Source organism: Micrasema longulum, unplaced genomic scaffold (genome assembly GCF_059751315.1).
Source record: "Micrasema longulum isolate JH-2025_06_02 unplaced genomic scaffold, ASM5975131v1 h1tg000870l, whole genome shotgun sequence".
NCBI classification, from domain to species: domain Eukaryota; kingdom Metazoa; phylum Arthropoda; class Insecta; order Trichoptera; family Brachycentridae; genus Micrasema; species Micrasema longulum.
In genome coordinates, this window is record NW_028278062.1 from 1 (window position 1) to 21,500 (window position 21,500).

General features: G+C 33.4%; 2 long non-coding RNA genes across 2 annotated transcripts in view; one reads left to right on the forward strand and one right to left on the reverse strand.

The window, feature by feature from the left end:
• The first annotated feature begins 1 nt into the window (after position 1).
• Positions 2-21,500, forward strand: part of LOC148278498 (uncharacterized) — an 81,262-nt gene continuing 59,763 nt past the window's right edge. Inside the window, exon 1 of the long non-coding RNA XR_015823175.1 lies at positions 2-172. This is a non-coding gene — a long non-coding RNA (uncharacterized LOC148278498). The remainder of the gene's footprint in view (positions 173-21,500) is intronic.
• Positions 1,388-21,500, reverse strand: part of LOC148278499 (uncharacterized) — a 54,352-nt gene continuing 34,239 nt past the window's right edge. The window contains exon 2 of the long non-coding RNA XR_015823174.1: positions 1,388-2,457. This is a non-coding gene — a long non-coding RNA (uncharacterized LOC148278499). The remainder of the gene's footprint in view (positions 2,458-21,500) is intronic.

Consider the following 21,500-nt stretch of genomic DNA (forward strand, 5'->3'; position numbering starts at 1 on the left):
TATCTAATTACTTTGCTTCGTCGAGTGTTCAAACAAGACCATAATATTATTATCTTCACTAATGGAAACTTGTTAAACGAATGAATAGATTATTCACCAAATAGATAGCAGATAACGGCCCATTTCACATGTATTCGTATTGTGCCAATCCACCCGGCCCGGTAAAATTAAGGTGGGTGGATACATGTTTTTTATTATTATTTTTTTTTTTAATGTTTTTTTTTAAGAAAAATAAATATTTGCGTTCTTATGATTTACCCAAATATTTAATTTTGAGGGCCATTTTCAACGAGTTGTAAATAACTCACTATTAGAAAATGGAATCGAGTTGGGGTAGAATGCGATTCGAACCACGGACCTTTGGTCCGCGAGTCCGAGACACTAGCCACAAGACCCCACAACCTGATTTAATGTATTTTTTTTTTTTTTTATTTATTTTTTATTTATATATACGCCCAAGGGGCATTTTTAAGGACATACGAATATGTAAACATAGAAAATTATTATAAAAGAAAATAGAAAGACACAATGGTACTATACAGGGTGTTCTTTAAACTCTGTCACATCCGAAACCACGATGATCAGTATGGGCAAGAAGACATATTGGCATATTTAAAAAAATATTTAGAACAAAGAAAATTTGTAAAAATAAAATATTAAAAAGAACAAATGGTTGCTTACTTCTGCAGGGGAGAAGCGAGGGGGGCGCGGCTTTGATTTCCTGTTCCCCATAGTAATTGCATTTAATATATTTTAGTTTTTACATGGGCTCACACATTAGCAGTATTTACACATCATACATTAGATTTTTTTTTAGTTTTTGGACAAAGTTTTTGATTTTTTTAAAGACTCGATAATGTCGCCACGACGTTGTAAATAACTCACTATTAGAAAATGGAATCGAGTTGGGGTAGAATGCGATTCGAACCACGGACCTTTAGTCCGCGAGTCCGAGACACTAGCCACAAGACCCCACAACCTGATTTAATGTAATTTTTTATTTATATATACGCCCAAGGGGCATTTTTAAGGACATACGAATATGTAAACATAGAAAATTATTATAAAAGAAAATAGAAAGACACAATGGTACTATACAGGGTGTTCTTTAAACCCTGTCACATCCGAAACCACGATGATCAGTATGGGCAAGATGACATATTGGCATATTAAAAAAATATTTAGAACGAAGAAAATTTGTAAAAATAAAATATTAAAAAGAACAAATGGTTGCTTACTTCTGCAGGGGAGAAGCGAGGGGGGCGCGGCTTTGATTTCCTGTTCCCCATAGTAGTTGCATTTAATATATTTTAGTTTTTACATGGGCTCACACATTAGCAGTATTTACACATCATACATTAGATTTTTTTTTAGTTTTTGGACAAAGTTTTTGATTTTTTTAAAGACTCGATAATGTCGCCACTTTACTAATAAAATTATTGATATGAATTGCCCACGTCAATCGTCTGTCTATTGTTAGTCCTAAGTATTTAACATGTTCAATTTCAATTAGTCGATTCATTTTTTTTTCCAATAAACAAAGATTAATGATAAAAATAATGTGACCTCACTGGGGTTACCCGTGCCGAGGACACTTGACAATATAATTACTCTTTTTTTTTACATGTGAGAATAAACAAAGAAGACGTCTCAAACACTACTTATATTCAATTTATGTACACCTGTATTATTTATGTTATAAGACGCACAATAAAAGAACAAAAACATAACATAAACTGTACATTTGTGGGGCAGTTGATTCAATATCGGTTTGGGCGAATGAGACAATCCATTTTACTTCTACCTAGTTCCACTATCCATTTTTTTATAGCCTTTTTGAACATTTTCTCATTTCTAATGGTTTTAATAGACAGTGGAAGTAAGTTATAGATTTTGATAGCATAATACTCAAAACCTCTTTGTCCGAAAGTGGTATTAGTTTGTATTTGTTTAAGTTTACTTTGTTTTGAGGATCTAGTGATTATATTGTTATAATTATTGTTTTCTATTTTCGTTTTATTTCTTTAGTTTTTACCCGGGGTAAAATATTTCCTTAGGTTAATCAAGTGGATATTCGTCGGCCGTATAGTACTGTGTACTGATTCGTGCTACCTACCAATTAATAAATAAAATATTTTTTACGATAAAAGTCAATCCACCCTATGTTATTTTATCTAATCTTATTATGCCGTTTTATATCACCCGTCGATGGGAGGAGTGCTCTCCCGAAACTGTAGAAGTGTTCTGGTAAAATAATAACAATTTTGTAACATCTATTACAAAGTTTTATTTTCATAATGATTGAATCACTAGCTATCTACTCACCGAAATCCCCTTGAGGGGCCTTGGATTCTCCCCTAGCCATTTTGTGTTCTGGGGACGATACTCCTGGATGGTGTCTTCAAATTGCCTTCAATGTCATCACACTATGTTGTCACTCGTTTTACAGTCAAGACTCTGAAACAATAAGTAACATTGAAAATACAGCGCAGAAACATTAATATCTTTAGACTCTTTAAGCGTTTTCAAGAGGATAGAGTTTTATAATCTTTTGTATAGACGGAGTTTTAGGGCCAGACAGCGAAACTACAGAGGCATATTCTTCATGGCTTACTTTTATTTATTTATTTATTTATTATCATATTATATTACATACCCAAAATTATAATTTATACAAAGTTGCTTTAACTGCCTAAGTAGGGTTATTTACCCTGTTCGAAGACAGTAAAAAAAATATAAAAAACAGTAATCGATATATAGAAACAGTTATAAAGATAGAGGACAAAATGAAAAACAAAGTAAAAAATGGATTAAAAACATGGTAAAAAATGTAGTAAAAATCTAGTAAAAAAACGAAGCAAAAACATAGTAAAAACAAAGTGATAAATGTAGTGAAAACATGGTAAAAAAACATTAAAAATATATAAATATGTATTTAGAAATATTTTAAAACTCAGTAAAATGCGAAATAAAAACAGAATACATAGTAAGTAACATATTTAAAGTCATAGTAAAAAAACAAATGTATGTGCATAGCAAAAAGCATATTTAAAAAAACATAGCAAAATACCGAGAAGAAAGCGAAAAAAAACATATTAAAAAATAAAGTAAAATATGTAATTAAAAAAGTACATAGTAAAAACAAACTAAAAAGTCATGGGGATCTTAAACAATTAAATCAGTAAAAAACTAAGAATATAGTATTAAATATTTTAATATTTTGTATAAATTATAATAGTTTGGCTTATCAGTTAATGGTTTACCTCTTCATTCTAATTCTAAAGAAAACTTTTTGTTCCCATCCACAATTCCTCTTTCTTCTATAACTCATAAAATGTCCATGCGTGGACGGCTCGACTGTGGAATCATCTCCCATCCAATATGAAAGATGTCTCTACCGTACCTCTATTTAAATAACGTCTAAAGAAATATCTAATTTATCTTCCTTAACCCTCTTTTCGTCTTCATTCGTTTTTCCATTGAGTACTAGTATTGATTTCAGGAAATTTATATAGAAATATTGTTATTTTTATTTTTGCGTATCTCTAGTTTGTTAAATTTTATTTTCTATTGAAAACGCTTTGAAACTTAAACGATATACCTAAATAACACTTGTATTTTATTGGTAGATTGTAAGAAATCACGATTTGGCAATAAACCAATAAATTGCGTCAGAAAATTTAAATGAATATAAATAAAAACACTCTTTCAAAAATCTTTTTTTTTTAATTTGAAAATGGAGCAAATTTTTTATTTCTTGGACTAGAATTCTTTCCACGAACCCCAAACCCAGCCGCTTACTTTGCCCGCGTCCAGTGCGTATCGCTTATTTAGTCAGATACGTTTTTTTTTAGGGGAGATCTAGAAATTTGTGGAAGGGTTGCTAGTCCGAGAAGTTCAAAATTTACTCAATTTAAAAAAATATAAAAAAATGCATTAAAAAAATCTTTCCTTTTAATTTGTTCATATTATTGGGTTTCTTTCTCATTTAAAAAAAAATATTTTTAAAGTCCATATAATTTTTGTAATTTGCGTGCTGTCGACAGCTATAAAGCTGGGTCCGTATTACAATGGGAAGTTAACATTTAGGCATTTACAGCACTTATGACATGTCGTTATCGCTTTACACATCGTGTAACGTTCATAGTTCTGCCTATGTTTGAAAGTTTGGGTAGTAAAAACAGGTCAATTGAGGTCATAAGTGCTGTAAATGCCCAGACTTGTATAAACCCTGTTTACCTTTGTTGAAAAAACATATTTGTCAACAACATTTTGAGTATGTCCAAATGTTGGTAGACAGGCTGGATTTCCTCCCTAGGGAGCTATTAAGATCTGAATTTGTTACAACAAAGGGGGGAAACATTTTAAAGAAGGTAATATGGAAGTATGTGAACCTGTGGCCAATGACAGGTCATAAGGCGTGTAAATGCCTAGACTTCCATATTCTCTTCTCAAAAATAGTTTCCCTCTCCATCGCAACAAATGTAAACATATTTGTCATCACTTATTTCTGACGGTAGTATTTGTGCGCGAAAGTGTGCAGGATTTAACAGAAATTCATCACATTCTGCGCATGACGTTTTATTCGTCACAAACACACCCCTTAAATTTGACTAACATAAGTACGTCATAAAAACTAAAAATGTTATAAAAATATATTCAAATATGACATGCGCACTATCAGACCATAACAATTTGAAACCGTCTCATCTAAATTGGTAACAAATTACTATTTGACTAATAAATTTTGTATCAAATACAAAAAATATACAATTTAAAAGCAATTTAAAGCATTACCTTGATAAGGGATGTTGAACATTGACCCAGTTAGGCCAAATTTACTTTAATAAATAACTAAAAATAGGTAATATTGATTGTTATTATTAAATATCAAATTATAAACGGAAAGGATATAACAAATAAGGTCCTTCCCGTATCCTGACATCTTGTGAAGGAACTATCGTAATTTTCCTAGTAATGGAAAGTATTTATTAGTGCCATCTATGATTTTGCTTTCAAAGTAATGTGGTGTGATGTTACTGTCTTAAAATTTGGTTTCGTAAAAAATGTCTGAAAACAGCAGGCTAAAAAATATAATATGGGCACATTTAGGTACCTTGAAAGGCATGAAAAGTATTATTTAAATATTAAGATACCAATAAAAACAATTATTAAATAAAAAATTAGTACAGTGTTCAGTATTAAAAAGTTGAAAACAAAACAATGGGGAATTTCAGAAATTTTAAAAATATTATTTATTTGTTAATATAGATTATCAAACTAAGTCAAATTAAATTTTTTATGTACTTTATTATCATCGATACGATTTTTAAAGATTAGTAATTTTGAATTTACACCACCCGTGATGTCATAAGTCGGTGGGTTTTCCTGATATTTAAAAATAGTACCCAATACTCGTCAAAACACGCTAAATCGAAATCGAAATATGTTACAACGTTATAATTAATTGGTAATCATTAACACGTGTACGCATAAACCCGTGACATTTTTAAAGTAGTTCATTTTTATTATTTTTTCATAGATTTTTTATTTAATTTTTACCGCCTGTAAGAAAACATTTATATATCCAATTTCCCGTTGCAATGAACTTCCTCGTTCTCCTTTAAATCTAGTTGTATTTTATTTTTTTAATTTTCTGTAGGGCACCCTATAATTTTGAGCTACTCTGTAAAAAAAAATTACTTCGATTTTTAGGATTTTTTAAACATTATTTTAGGAGTCGCTACACGCTCAAAATACACACATATATACACACACACATACATACATTCATAAAAACATGGACAATTTATTTATGCGAAACTTCATGGTTGCCATCTATAAATATATTTTTTTTAATTATTCCTTACTTTTATATGTTATTTTCGACATCCAGTAAGAATCTCCAATCCGTGGCATGCATAAACTTTTCTGACTCCTTACGACCAATTAACTTCACAAACATCAACAGATGAAGGAATTGAAGGAATATAGATGTTCAAATATGGGCAGAATGGTGAATGTTACACCGTGTGTAAAGTCGCCACTTTAACGGGTTAACTTTAAAAATCGGGTTGTGGTCCTGTGGCTAGTGTCTCGGACTCACGGACCAAAGAACCGTGGTTCAAATCCTACGCTACCCCAACTTGATTCCCATTTTCTAGAGTTATTTACAACTCGTTGAAAATGGCCCTCAAAAATTTAATATTTGGGTAAATCATACGAACGCAAATATTTATTTTTAATTAAAAAAAAAAAACAGCCAATGACAGGTCATAAGCCCTGTGGATGCCTAGACTTCTATATTACCTTATCTAAAATGTTCTTCATCTCTGTTGCAATATGTTAATAATAAGATGGTGCCCCGGGTAGCTTATGAATGTTAGTTTTTAAGGACCACTCTACTACCAACTTTAACTATAGGAAAGTATTTGGTTTTTTTTTGCCAATTAACGCCGCATGACATTATGATACAGAAACTGAATACGGGGCAGATAGGCGAATGACAATAATTAATATCGATATCAAATTGTATTTAAATGTTTCATAATTATTATATCAATTTTATTATGTATATATACGATACATTAGCTGATAAAAACAAGTACACGAAAATCAAATCATTTGATTGATGATAGTTTAAAAGTAATGTGAGTACACTCGATAAATCATTAATAAATACGTTTGACAGACGTTTAAACATACGTATGTAAATAGAGAATCTCTTTATGCACACGTGTGAATATGCATGTATTCTTAGGGCTTCTGACATTATATTGAAACTAAACAATCAAACTATTAGCGGAAAACAATACTCTCAGCGAGGAGCGACGAGATTTTCCGATACCAATATATTATTTCATTTAAATTATTTATTGACAATTCTTGATGGAATTCCATAGTAAAGATGTAATAACTTATATTTACATATAAGTTATTAACAATATTTTGAGTTTGTCCAAATTTTTGAAGACAAGGACTTCACAAACATCAACAGATAAAAGAATTGAAGGAATATAGATGTTCAAATATGGGCAGAATGGTGCATGTTACAATGTGTAAAATGGCCACTTAAACCAGCCATTGACAGGTCATAAGCCCTGTAGATGCCTTCAATATTACCTTCTCTTAAATGATCTTCATCTCTGTTGTAATATGTTAATATAAACAGCTCCCCAGGGAGTTGAATCCAGTCCTTGTCTACAATTTGGACAAACTCAAAATATTGTTGATAAATCCACCTGGTCCATGAAGAAATATAGAAATTGGAAAAATAACATTTTCAGGCGTTGCCTAGTATGTAGGTGAAATAATTCAATTAGATGAATCTCACCCGCTTAAATAAAGGTTTCAGCTCTTTAACTTCACAAACATCAACAGATGAAAGAATTGAAGGAATATAGATGTTCAAATATGGGCAGAATGCTGAATGTTACACAGTGTGTAAAGTGGCCACTTAAACCAGCCATTAACAGGTCAAAACTAAAAAATAACTTATTTTTAAAATGTACCTACACTTAAGATAATATTTAGTTTTATATAAATGATTCTTGCACTGTATAATATTCACCAGTCTGAAGATCCCCATTAGAGGGTGGAAGCGCTAATTGGTCAAAATAAATAAGTGGAAGTGTACCAAGTATTTTTAAAATTAATAACACCAATATATTGTATAAATTTGTAAATATAACTACATATTTATTTATATATACGCCTAATGGGTATTTTTAAGGACATATTTATACAAATAAAATGATTATAAAGGAAAGTAGAAAGACACAATGGTATATAGACTTGGTGGGAGTGGAAGTGGGAGAAAGGTGTTTATAATTTAATTTGATTCAGTGATCGTTTGAAACAAGACAACTTGTTGTCCAAGAAATCAAGACTGGTATGTTTGTTGGCAGACCTAAGAATTCTGGGCATAGGGGAATGAAAACCATAGTTAGTTCTATGGTTATCGGTATGAAAGAGTCAGTTTTGTCTGAGGTTTCTAGTTGGGATATTTAATTTTATCGAGCTCAGTAGTTCAGGCGCATCAAAGAGTAGGTAGAGAATTCTAGAAGATCGGGTTTATTTCGACGGTCTCGAAGAGAAGATAATATTTAAGCTAGTTTCTAGCTCATTATATGTATATTGGTCCGGTCATTATATGTATATTGGTATGGTGGTATGTATATTACCGACAAAAATACTTGAAATTTTCTTACAAATATGCATACTTATGCACAGATTACTCGATTTTAATTCAAAGACAATTGAAAATAACTTTCCTAACTTCCCATTGCAATCAGGGTCCTGGGCCCCGATTGCAATGGGAAGTTAACAGAAATATCTTCGACTGTCTATAAAGAAAAACCTATATTTGTAATTTGTGTACGAAAATGAGTACATTTGCTTGAAAATTTAAAGTATCTTCGTCGGTAACCTATAATTGAACATATTTAGAAGAAAAAAATGTATGCATATTCTGCTTTTCATTCAGAAAACTTAATTTTGCTTAGTAGATAAAATTGAAGGTAAATGTTAACTTCCCATTTTACAATGATTCCCGATTACATCGGGGCCCTGGGCCGCGATTACAAACGCTATCTTCATCGATACATAACGAGACGTTATTAAGTTAAATCGATATTTATGTACAAAAATGTGTATATTTTTATGAAAATTCGAAGTATCTTCGTCGGTAACCCGACGGTTGAACATGTTAAATTATCTTTAATTGACATAACACAATAGAGATGAAGACCGTTTTAGAGAAGGTAATATAGAAGTCTACGCATCTACAGGGCGTATGACCTGTCATTGGCTGGTTTAAGTGGCAACAAAAAAATAAATATATATATAGTGTCTATAAAGTAATTTCTGAATGAAAAATGGAAAATTCGTCTTAAATTGTTTTTGAAATACATTCCATTACAAGTTTCAGTCAAAAATACTTCAAATTTCAATGCAAATATGCATTACAATATTTTAAGTGTGTCAAAACGCATAAATGCCATGACTTCCATATTTCCTTCTCCAAAACGACCTCCATCCCTATGGTAATTTGTGTAACAAATATACATATATCGTTTACTTTTTGTGCTGTTACATGTTCATTAAATTGCCATACTTACTAGTTCTTTGCTCGATGTATTATTATTGTGTTTTTTAAAATTATTTTTGTTGTTAACTTTTTAAAATCATTCTTATGTTGTTGAAATTCCACTTGTCAATGCATTTTAAAGCGACAAGACTTTTTGTGATGTTAGCTATCATATTATATTTATCATATTTTGTAAATGTTATCAACTATCAAATATCTAAATTTAGTAAATGGGGTCTAGAATTTCAACCGTCCATGCGCTCAGTAGCTGCAAGACTTGTTGTTATCTTACTTCTATTATTATAATTTGCTTTTTATTTTGTTTTTAAAATATCACTTAAACTTTAAACTTCACTGTTAAATGATAAAAAAATGTACATAGGGGCTAGATTTCTTACTGTCCATGCGCTTTGTAGCTGCAAGACGTGCTGTTATCTACCTTCTATATATCTCAATAGTTATATATTATAATTGGAGACGAGGAACTAGAATCCCAACCGTCTGTGCGCTCTGTAGCTGCAAGACGTGCTGGGATATTTATTTATTGTACAGCGTCCTTGAGGTGATTTTCACAAAAATGGCGCTATATAAATTATCCAAACATATATTTATATTTTAGTACAGAAAATTCATTTTTACTTTATGGACAATTGAAGACAACTCTGTCGACTTTGCATCGTAGTCGGGGCCCTGGGAAGTATGTTGACTAGGGAAGGAAAGACTGGTAAGGATATTGAAAGGAGGGTGGGTGCCGGGAACAAGGTGAACGGTGCACTGAAGTCAACCCCGGCAATTAAACGTTTGTTGCAAGAGGCGATATTCACTAATCCATCTCCATTGAAATATGTTAAATAAATCATTAATTGACATATTTTGAAATACAAATATGACACACCGCTAGAATAACCAATGACTCAAGATGTAAAAAACAATTCTCGATTATTATCTTATCTAACGCATATTTGTTTCGAGAAAGCTATGTCGGTGTAATCTTAAGGTATTTTATCGACGCATCTCTCAATCGAATGTTAAAAATAATTATGACGTTTTAGACCAGGAGCATATCAAAGTTTTATTATCGTCTTCAGTACAGAAGAGAAAAATACACGGTGTTTCAGAGCCAGACCGCTAAACTTCAGAGGAACATTCCTAATGGTGAACTTAAAAAAAACCCAAATATTTTTTTTCCTAAAACTCATATTTTGTATAAAATACGTATTTTTCAACTAGTTTAAAATGGAATAAATCGTCAATTTTTGGGACTAGCATCCCTTCTACAGAGCTTAAAAACGTATTTGACCAACGAAGCGATACGCACCAGACGCGGACAAGGGAAGCGGAGGTGTAGGGTAGGGGTAGAGGTTTGTGGAAGGGATGCTAGTCAGAGAAATTAAGGATTTAATCCATTTTGGAAAAAAAAATCAAAAAACCTTTTTTGGAAAAAAAATATTTGGATTTTTTAAAAAGTTTACTTAAAGAATGTTCTTACGAAGTTTCGCTCTCTGGCCCTGAAAAACCGTGTATATAATAAAGAAAATAATATTTGAGTATCATTATGCGGACAACACAATAATTGTTCACGCCAGCTGGTACAGGATTCTCTCGGCGATGGTCGCGCCTTTTTCGGGCGTCATGCAAATGAGGAAAGACAGTACAGACGGCTTTTCTTCAAAATACTATTTGCTTTCCAAATTCCACAATGTCGCATAAATCACAATTTAAAAAAGTTGAGGATCAAAATAATTAAATACACAAATCAGCTCGAATAAAACCACAGGGTAAAGACAACCCCACACTCGTAACACTCGAGGACCATAGTAGTAATACAAGCCCACTTAGGACCTTCCGTCATCGTCTCTAGGCTCAGTCGCAGTAATCAATATCATAGAAATAATAATTATTGCAATGGCGGCCTCCATGGTGTAGTGGTCAAGACGCTTGACTCACTCGCGGAAGGTTCCGGGTTCGATTCCCGGTGAGAACACAAAAATTCAATGTGATTTTTCTCAAGCCTGGGTGTTTTGTGATGTAATTCGCCACTGTAACTGTTGCGGTGCAAAAAAAAAGAAAAACAAGTAAATATAATTTTATTTACATGTTTAAAATAATCCAGGTCTATGACATACTATTGAGTAATAAATGAAAATTGTCACTTATTAATAGCATAAAAAATATTTTTAGATTTGTAATTTTGAATTCCCGCGAACGGTCATTCCATTGGCGTAATACGTCACGATTCATGATTATTTGTTCGCGACCATTAAAACTTGTTTAGAACATTATCACGAATCTTGACGTCACAACTATAAAGGCCAAACATGTCGCGTATTTCTAGACGTATTTAAAAAAAAAAAATCATATGAAAAAGTTTCTCCCCAGCATCCATATTGATTTTAAAAATAATCCATTTCATAAATTTTTAGCGGTATTCGTAGTATGTGATATTTCCCTATTAAATTTGAAAATCATAACCTATATTTTTTTGTTAAAAATTAAAAATGATTTATTAATATAAAAATCTTTTATCCACTAACCATAATTTGAGCATACGTCTCACTCCTGTATTAATTTCACTATTCTTAATATTAACTTATTCTTATTCTTAGAGGTGGGGGTCAGTGCTATGCAAGCTCCTGACGTCACCGCGACCTGTGAAGATCTATTGTGACGGGCTCCCGTGAATAGTTTTCGCCCTCCGCGCCCAGGTCTATAAAGAGCCTGGCTACTGTGTGGAAGGCGAGAGATTACATTTTGCTAAATATAGCTTTCCAAGCCAAGATCCGTAAAGTATCGGGCTATTAGGTAGGGGGCGAGCTCTTAACATCCTCAGGTTTAACAAGAGGTCCCTCGAGGTTGAGGCTCCTTTTATGATGTAAAGCATCACATTCACATATAATGTGTAAAGGTGTTTCCTCATCTGCAGTGCAGAACCTACATCTAGAAGTTTCGGAAAGGTTCATTCTAGCGCGGTGTTTGTTCAATCTGCAGTGCCCTGGGCGGGCTCTAGTGATAACCATTACTTGATTTCGGTTGAGCTTTATTAGGTCAAAAGCAAAACTTCGCGAATACCTTTTAATCAGTCCCTTCGCAAATTGGTAACCACAAATTTTCATTCACTTCATAAATGGCATAAAATGATATTTGTTTAAAAAGTACCGTATTTTTTGGACCATAAGACCGAAAATTCAAACAAAACTTGGGGTGCGTCTTATGGACAGATGTATCTTAGCGTCCGAAATATACGGTAAATAAAAACATTTCGTATTTTATAAAAACAATTAGGGAGTTCAAACCGTCAGTTGGTCGAAGTGAGTGAATCTTGCTGGAGGGTGTGATTCTATTAAATGCTGCGAATGCCCAGTTGCATGCCACCGGCAACACTACTGACTAGTCCTACTCGTTAGCGACCACGTCGCGAACCCCGGGCAATAGGATCGCACTCATAACGGCGCGGCGTGATCACAGCAGACAACGAGAGGATGAAAGGCGAGTTTCTGGCGCCTCCAAACCAGAACCAACGAGCTAAAGGAAGGTAATTCCGAGAGAAAAATCCACCAGAGAAGGCAAAGGGAAACTACTCTGGTCATCTTTTTCAAGGAATCACTATGGCGAGTACATCCAACCAGCAGTTGTCCTGGCCTCGGAGTAGCGCAGGACCGAGATGCTTTCGCTGTAGTGGGGGGGCTGACAAGGCACCGCAAGTAGAAGACGAATAAAGGGTATTTTATAATATTCAACGTGCGGTTGTATTTCATTTGTTGATTTAGGAGAGCTTTTAACTTTAAAAGTGCTTTTACTCCACGAATGCCATTATAAGCAACATTCAATAACTTCACTATGCTCTCAGCATACAAGGCATATATGTTCGATTCTGCTGGGTTAGAGCTCATGTTGGAGAAATCGGAAATGAGAGAGCAGATGAGCTAGCCAAGGCTGCTACAGTCAAAAAAGTGAGGCCGAACTTTGATGAAGTCCCAATAAGCCATGTAAGGTGGTCCCTTTCAAAAGATAAATTAAATGAGTGGAGGAAAATTTATGAAAAAAAAACTGCCAATAAGTGGATCAAGCAACTTTTGAGAAGCACAGACGAGGCCAAAACATTTTGGAAGCATGAAACGCCTACATATGAATTAACTCAGGCTCTCTGGGGACATGGATGCATGAGGGAATATCTGCATCGCTTTGGGCTGCGAGACGATAGTTGCTGTCCATGTGATGGCATCACTGAGCAGACTGTGGAACATCTTCTTATATACTGTCCAATGTTTGATAGGCTGAGGTGGGAGCTTGAATGCAAAATAAACACTCGGATTGCTGCGACTAATAACCTAGCTGAGCTCTTGAACTGTAATGATACACGAAGAGAAACTGTTCGATTCATTACAGGGACGATCAAGAAGGCTAAGTTATTCAATGGTGGTATCTAGCTCCTTTTGTTTTTTGTGTCCAACTTTTACGATTTTTTATTTTTTATTATTTGTTAATGTAATATTTCTAGAATTAATTTGTTTATTCTGCTTCTGTTTTATTTTTATTATTGTAAGTCTACGGTGAAAATTGTTGAAGTCAACGGAATATAATTTAAAGATAAATGTATTCGATAAAACCTTGCACATAACAAAAGCAAGGTACAAATAATTTGCAACTACAAAAAAAAAAAAAAAAACTTTAAAAGTGCAATATCTCACACCAAGTAAAACGGCAATACAAGAGTTTAAAATATAAAAATGAAAGAACAGCTAAAATGATATGAAATGGGAATTTTGATGAATACAGAAATCAAAGAAGACCGAGAAAGACGTGACGTGACCGAATCCAAGAAACATTTGAAGATGGACATGAAAGTCGGTATAATCGGCGCACGTTTATAACATGTATGAATGCAGAGTAAGCGAGATCTGAATGCTAATGCAGAATGATATGGCGTCCTGCGCTTACAGGGAAACGCGTGATGGTTTGTTGCAAAAAAAAATTGAACTTACGTTAACATATGTACATCCAATATTACGAAACGTGACACTCGCGATAATCACTGTGGACTATTAATTAAATAGGTGTTCTTTATTTCATTCGCGGTAATTAGAATACGTAGTAATATGCTAATTGAGCACCGCTGCGCTGTGACTAATGTGTGGTCACTTGAAAGCAACGAGGGTGACTAAAGGCTGAATCAACACACTGAAACACCACGTATAAAAGGAAAATGTCACTGATAATTATCAAATGTTATCAAACTGCAGGGTGACCACGATTAACGGAAATAATGTACATATAATATATGGTTATAAAATATTATAAAGGTCCGAGGTTCGAACGCCACTCTACCCCAACTTGATTTACATGTTCTGATAGTGATTTAATTACAACTCGTTGAAAATCGTCACCAAAATAGAAATATTTGGGTAAATTATAAGAACGCTAATATACAAACAAACAAACCATCACGCCGTTTCACCGTAGGGGTAGGCAGAGAGGATAGAACGACATAACACTATATCTTGGCATACATACCTCGCTTCCTCTAAATTCATACATCTTCTCATGCACGCACGCCGATTGTTCCTACTTTTGACATGTCCATCTTCAAGTATTTGATGGACTTGATCGTGCCATGTTTTGCTCGGTCTTCCTTGTTTTCTGCATCCATCAACATTTGCATCGTAGATCCTTTTAGCCGTTCGTCCATTCGCTCTACGTGTCCAAACCAACGCAGCACCCCTTTCTTGATTCTGTCAATAATGCATGTCTCAGCCTTACACACTTCACGGATCTCGACATTTGTGCACCTATCATACATTGTTTTACCACACATTCGCCTGAGGGTTCGCATTTCGACAGCATTCAGCCTACTTTCATCATTTTTTCGATTTCATACTTCGCTCCCATACATTAGAGTTTGCACTAGAACTCCGTTGTGAACTGCTAGTTTAACCTCCTGCGATAAACATTTGTTTGCCAAAGTAGATTTCAGTGGACCGTTCACCCTGTTCCCGGCACTCACCCTCCTTTCAATATCTTTCTCGGCCTTTCTGTCCATAGTAAACATACTTCCCAGGTACACAAATTCTTCTACCTGATTCAGAATATCTCCGTACACACTGATCTCATATTTAGTTATATTTTCATCACTTTCGATTTATAAACATTCATAAGCAAATCGCTTTTCTTGCATACAAAGTAGACTTTTTTTACCAAGAATTGCGGGTCTTCTTTGCTGCTAGCAAGAAGCACGGCATCATCCGCATACAGAAGACAGTTAACAGTTATACCACTCATTTTTGCTCCCATTTAAAAAAAATTATTTATTAACCGAGGCGTTTTTATTGATATTTTTATTAAAGTCATTAACTATGGAGTTTAATACAAAAAACACTAAAAATATAAATATTATTAAATATAAATAGGTACTAACGAATCTAATAAATTTCAGTCCACTAAAATTTTACCGTGCCGTTTAGATTAAGATGATATGTGTAAAATAGGCTATTCTCCATCGGGTAACACGTGGCTGGTTTGTTTATTTGGAAATTCTTGTAATAATGAACAGAGTTTAGTATGGGACACAATGTTTGTTAGAAGTGCACTCGGCGGGCATGCCAACTGCGGCCCGTTTTGTATGTACAAATTTTTAAACCCGAAAATTAAAAATTAAAATTCGGTTTTTAAAACATTGACAGTAATTATGTTAGTAGAATAGTAAAAATCCGCTCTAAATAGTTAATGGGTTTTGAACTTTATTCCCAATTCGTTAAAATACCCTATTGATTAAATTGCTTGAAAGCTTTATACGAGAACGTGTTTCGAGGATTTAGAACCAAACTTCGTTAAATTATGGTTTCCTGATAAAGCGGTGCCGTTATCTAGCGGTAGTTTTGTTTATTTTATTCAGTAAACAAACAGATCGTACAGAAATATTGTCAATTTTTGAGTTATTGTGTAGGACACTCACGCATACACCAAAAAAATTGTTTACATTTAAGACAATAATTTAAATTATGTTAAATATAACAGATGATGTAAAAAATAAGAAATTAAAAATACCCTAATGATTTTTCACTTAATTTTTTTTTTTGCACCACAACAGGCCAGGAGGCCTAATTACAGTGGTGAATTACATCACAGAGCACCCAGGCTTGAGAAAAATCACATTTTAATTTTTGTGTTCTCACCGGGAATTGAACCCGGAACCTTCCGTGCGTGAGTCAAGCGTCTTGACCACTACATCACGGATGCCGCCGTTTACATACATTGCCATAAAAAATATCAGCCTGATGTGGTGAACGTTACAAAACAGCCGTATTGTAAAAATGCGATAACTAATTTTTAAAAAAACCAAAAAGTTTTCACACTCCGGTTTTTACTCCAGTTTTGTATTTATTTTTTATCTTATGATTGCGATATTATTGACTTATTTTTTGCTTTTTTTTACATTTTTCTAAATATTATTTGAAAACATAAATTATATGTACTTTTTTATTCGCTCCTTATATTTAAGTTAGTGGTTATTATTATTTTACAACTATGTAGTGTTTTCATATGTTTTCATGTAAAGGATCTTTACCGACAAGCCATATAAATTGGCTTGGTGAGTCCTGTAAAAAAAAAAAAATTTAATGTTTTAAAAAATCATATATATTTATTATTGTATGTAAATTATAAATAAATAAAATAAAATAAATAAATAACAGATCTAATAATTTATTTTTTTAATGTCGGCCTCGTGGTGTAATGGTCAGCGCGTTAGTCTGCTATGCAAGAGGTCTCGGGTTTGATTCCCGACATGGTTGATATTAAATATTTATTTAAAAGACAACATCATTATACTTACAGAGGAATATTTTTCTTTAATGAAATGAACAAAGATAATAAAAAGTAGAGTCAGGAATACAATATATTTAAGAAAGAAGTCAAAAATTAGATCTAGAATTCTTCTTTATGTAACACTGATTAAAAACACCGTTTATATATTTTTTGTAATTTATACATGTTATCCTAAAAATATTATTAATTAAAATAAAATAATCTATTGTAAGACGTCACTCCCCATTATGTACACAAGAATTGTTTATTTCTTTTACGTAATGGGAAACGTTAATGTAAATATATGTATGTGATTAATGTAAAAAAATGTATTTAGTTGTAATAATGTATTTTTATTTGTTATTAATAAAAAATATTAAAAAAAAGTGTTTTCACACTAGAACATTTCATAGTACCTGGACTGGTACCTGAAGCGTAAGACTGATCATCTCACCTTCATGTAACAAGAATGATCAAGATACGCTGCGATTGGTGTACCCATTCAGTGCCCTATGCACCATTAGGTGCGGAAAGGGAACGACGACGAATGATAGAAAAACACAAAAAATTTCATTATGATACGCTTTCTAAAAAGACAACCAAATCGGTTAAGTTTTGGGGAGCGGAAAACGGGACAGCAAACCGTCGATTTTAGTAAGCATAATCCAACGAGCAGTTTTCTTTTTCGCACAATATCGAGGGGGCATTTGCGAGATATTGACAGAAAAACAATGTTCAAAAAAAGATTAAAAAGCTTAAGATATTTAAAAATAGAAATAAACTTATTTGTTTATAAATTACCTATAATTAAATCAAAACTATTACTCAATGGGAAAAAGGAAAAAGGAGGAAAGAAGGAGAGATTAAGGAAGAGAAAGGAGATGTTTCTTCAGACGTGATGTAAACAGAGGTAATGTAGTAACATCTTTGATGGTGGATGGGAGATGATTCCACAGTGGAGCCGCATGGACACTATATGAGTTAGAGAAGAAAGAGGAATTGTGGATGGGTATTAAGAGAGTGCCTTGAGAATTAGAACGAAGAGGTAAACCATGAACTGATAAGCGTTGAAATTTTTCACGCAGGTATATGGAGCGTTAGGACTATGAAGTACATCGAACAGAAGTGAGAGGGAGCTGTCTAATTTTGAGCCGTTTCGGTTGCCTACGATAGTCAGAAATGTGGTCAAATTTCCTAAGACCAAAAATGTACCTTATGCATGTATTCTGAAGTCGTTCAAGTTTACCGAAATCTTCAACTATTCGTACTCAATGTCAAGGTACCTTGACCTTGACAGTATTCGTTAGATACGCTGGAATCTGGATACTACTCTTCATTTTGAGTCCATTCCTATAACAAGTGATCGAATTCCGCGCACGCGCATAAAGGTTCATAGCGTTGTCATATTGCTCTACAAGACTCGTATACATAAGAGCATGCAACTCATGTAATGCAAAGAAAATATGACATAAAGATTTCAATAGCGTGTTATTGAAATTTGGCCAAAATTCAAGAACATCTAGAGTTTTAGGTACCTACTTATAGAAAACTTGTACAGCATAATTTTCGTAATATAATACCTCATGCGTACTTTATAAAAGCGATTCTTTGCCATATTGATTTTAATTAGATATTTACCTATATCTATGAAAGTACTATCATGCCTACTAAAAGTAAAGACATGTTTTTATGTCAGCATCCCTACTGATAATATTCACCGCACGCGCCTGCTAAACATGTATGCTTTTCTGGCATTGTATTTATTAAGTATGTAAAACTATACAGGTAAGTTCAGTACTGAGAAGACGTGGAAGATGTAGTTTTTTACGGTGTCGAAACGTGGACACTCACCCAAAACACTTAAAAAATATCAAAGCCTTTGAAAGGTGTATATTTTAAATTCTGTAATGACCCGCCGCACACTGAAGCCGAATCACGAATCGTTGGAATAAACCCTTTTTTGAAAAATAATATTAGTTCACAAATAATTCCTGGAATCGATAGTTGAATATACCTGGCATACAGCTCAGTAGTCTAAAGTCACGGTGCAAGTCAACTTTTATCCCTGTTCCAGTCGAAACTTGTCCGTCATTGGTGAAACTTGGGCCGTCTGCGATTTTAATACGAAAAGTCTCCTTGTGTTAATTGTAATTACTTTATGGTGCTTCCAAATTTTGTTATTTTTTTAATATGGCGTTATTACTCATAAGTTAGACTATTGTTTTTTTGAAAACTTCGTTCGTATATTCTGAATTGAAATATTTTAAAGGGGTTTTTAAATTACTAGGGAATATATTTGCTTTTTTTTAGTTTATTGATTTTATGTGTAAAGTTTTAGTTGATATCAGTTCATATCATGTCTATAGTTTTTGGCTTATTAGTTTACGTATTCACTGTTCTTAAGGAAATACAAAAAACATCTTGCGCATGTTTGCGCTTTTTCACATAAAGCGTCACTTTTATCAAGGATGTGGAAACATAGTATAAAGTAAGCATTTATTCATTAATTTCCATCATAATTTTTTGTTTAAGGATCAGGTACAACTAATATTTTTATAAGTAGACGTACCTTATTTGATCAAATGAAACAATCTGGCCACGTTAAATTGGCTGATCAAGTATCATGCTTGAAAAAAATTGTCGAAACACGTACTAAATGTCCAAAAGACCAATTACTAAAACTTCATAAAAAAAAACACTTTTTGTGTCTGATTTTAAGAAGAGGTGGCAAAAGGCCAACAGAAGAGAAAACAAATTCTCGGTTTGTAATAATGACTGGCTAGATACTTCAATAGGTTTTCATAACTATTATGTTGTCCTAAGTAAAAAAGTGGGTCGCCCTCAAACAAATTTTGAAGAATCTTGTGATAGAGCTAAACGCCAAAAGACTAAATCTTTGAGATCAAAGCACTCTCCTAAGAAATTGTCATTCGCAGCACAGGTAAGTTTGCGAGCTGCTGGTCAAGTAGATGCATCCAAAGTTTTGAAGGAAGTTACGACAACTTCGCCCACAAGAGCTGCCACATACAGAAATGCATACAAGAAATTTAACATCTCTAAAAAAAGCAGCTTACAGGAAGAGAAGCTCTTTCAATGTTTATTGAAGCAAAACTCACCACACATCAATAAAATATAATTCGAGAACATGACAAATTCCTATTTCCATCTTACAAAAAAATACAACAGGCGAAAAAGGAATGTTACCCTCCAAAGGAAAGCATTGTAGTCACAGATACTTTTGCTGAAATTAAACTGCAAAGTTTACTTGACCATACTGCCATTCGTCTTTTAGAAGCTCATAAAGAAATTTTAGAAGGTCAGAAATCTGAAAATATAAAAAATATGACCCTTATATGCAAATAAGGCTTCGACGGATCTGCACAATCAGAATACAAACAGATGTTTAGTAGCGATCCAAATTCTAAGGATAATAATATTTTTATATCGTCTTTAGTACCTTTAATGAATGAATGTTTGTTACCTCCTAGTTATAAAATACCTCTTAAGAAGGGGTAAGCGCGTGGAGACGATGACAAGAAAATGGTTGCGGTAACAAAAAAAAATATTCAAGATAAATTTAAGACCGAAATGGGTTTGCCTGTCGACAAACCAAAACCCGGTTTTGGAAATAGAAATGATGGCAATACATCCAGGCGTTTTTTCAGTAATCCGGAAGTTGCTGCTTGTATTACTGAAATAGACAAAGAAATAATTAGGAGATTCAAAATTGTCTTACAAACTATTTTCAGTGGCCATGAAATAAACGTGAATAAAGTTCGTATATACGCCATGAAAACTGCAAAACTCTTTGCTGAAAAATATGCGTGGTACCCGATGCCTCCAACTGTTCACAAAATTTTAATTCACGGACCAGAAATAATACAACATGCTTTATTACCTATAGGCCAGCTAAGTGAAGAGGCACAAGAAGCAAGGAACAAAGAGTTCAAAAGATACAGAGAATGCTTCTCGCAAAAAATGTCTCGTATCAAAACTAATGAAGATGTTTTAAATTTACTTTTAATATCTTCGGACCCTATTACCAGTTTGCGAAAAGTACCTGTAAAGAAAGACGTAAATTTTGAAAAGGATACTTTGGATTTATTGGCTCCACCTACTATTATAACGTCCGACGCTTCCACGCAATCCACGATCGGTGAAAACGAAGCCGAAAATTCTTCAGATAGTGAATAAAGTTTTAAAAAATCATGTTTTTCTTATTAAAACTACTTTATAACAATTTATATACATTGTTTTATTTATTTCATATTTAAAATACCACTAAAATAATTTATTCCGACAATTCGTAATTCGGCTCCAGTGTGCGCCGGTAGAAAATCTTTGTGACTTCAAATTGATTGTAGATCACTTTGTAGATCTGGAATATAAAAAAAAAGTTTGCCACACTCACAACTCTAGATTAAAAACTGAGGGCTTCCTGGTCGTTCCCCGAACGACAAATTACTTCGGAGAACAAACATTAAATTGCGTTATTCGTCCTTTCATCGCTGCCAGAAATGCTAAACCCATAGAATTAAGAATAGTCCAGAAGGAGCGTAGAATCATATTTGAATACATCGGACTGTGTCCAATAATTCCCCTACTTAGACAC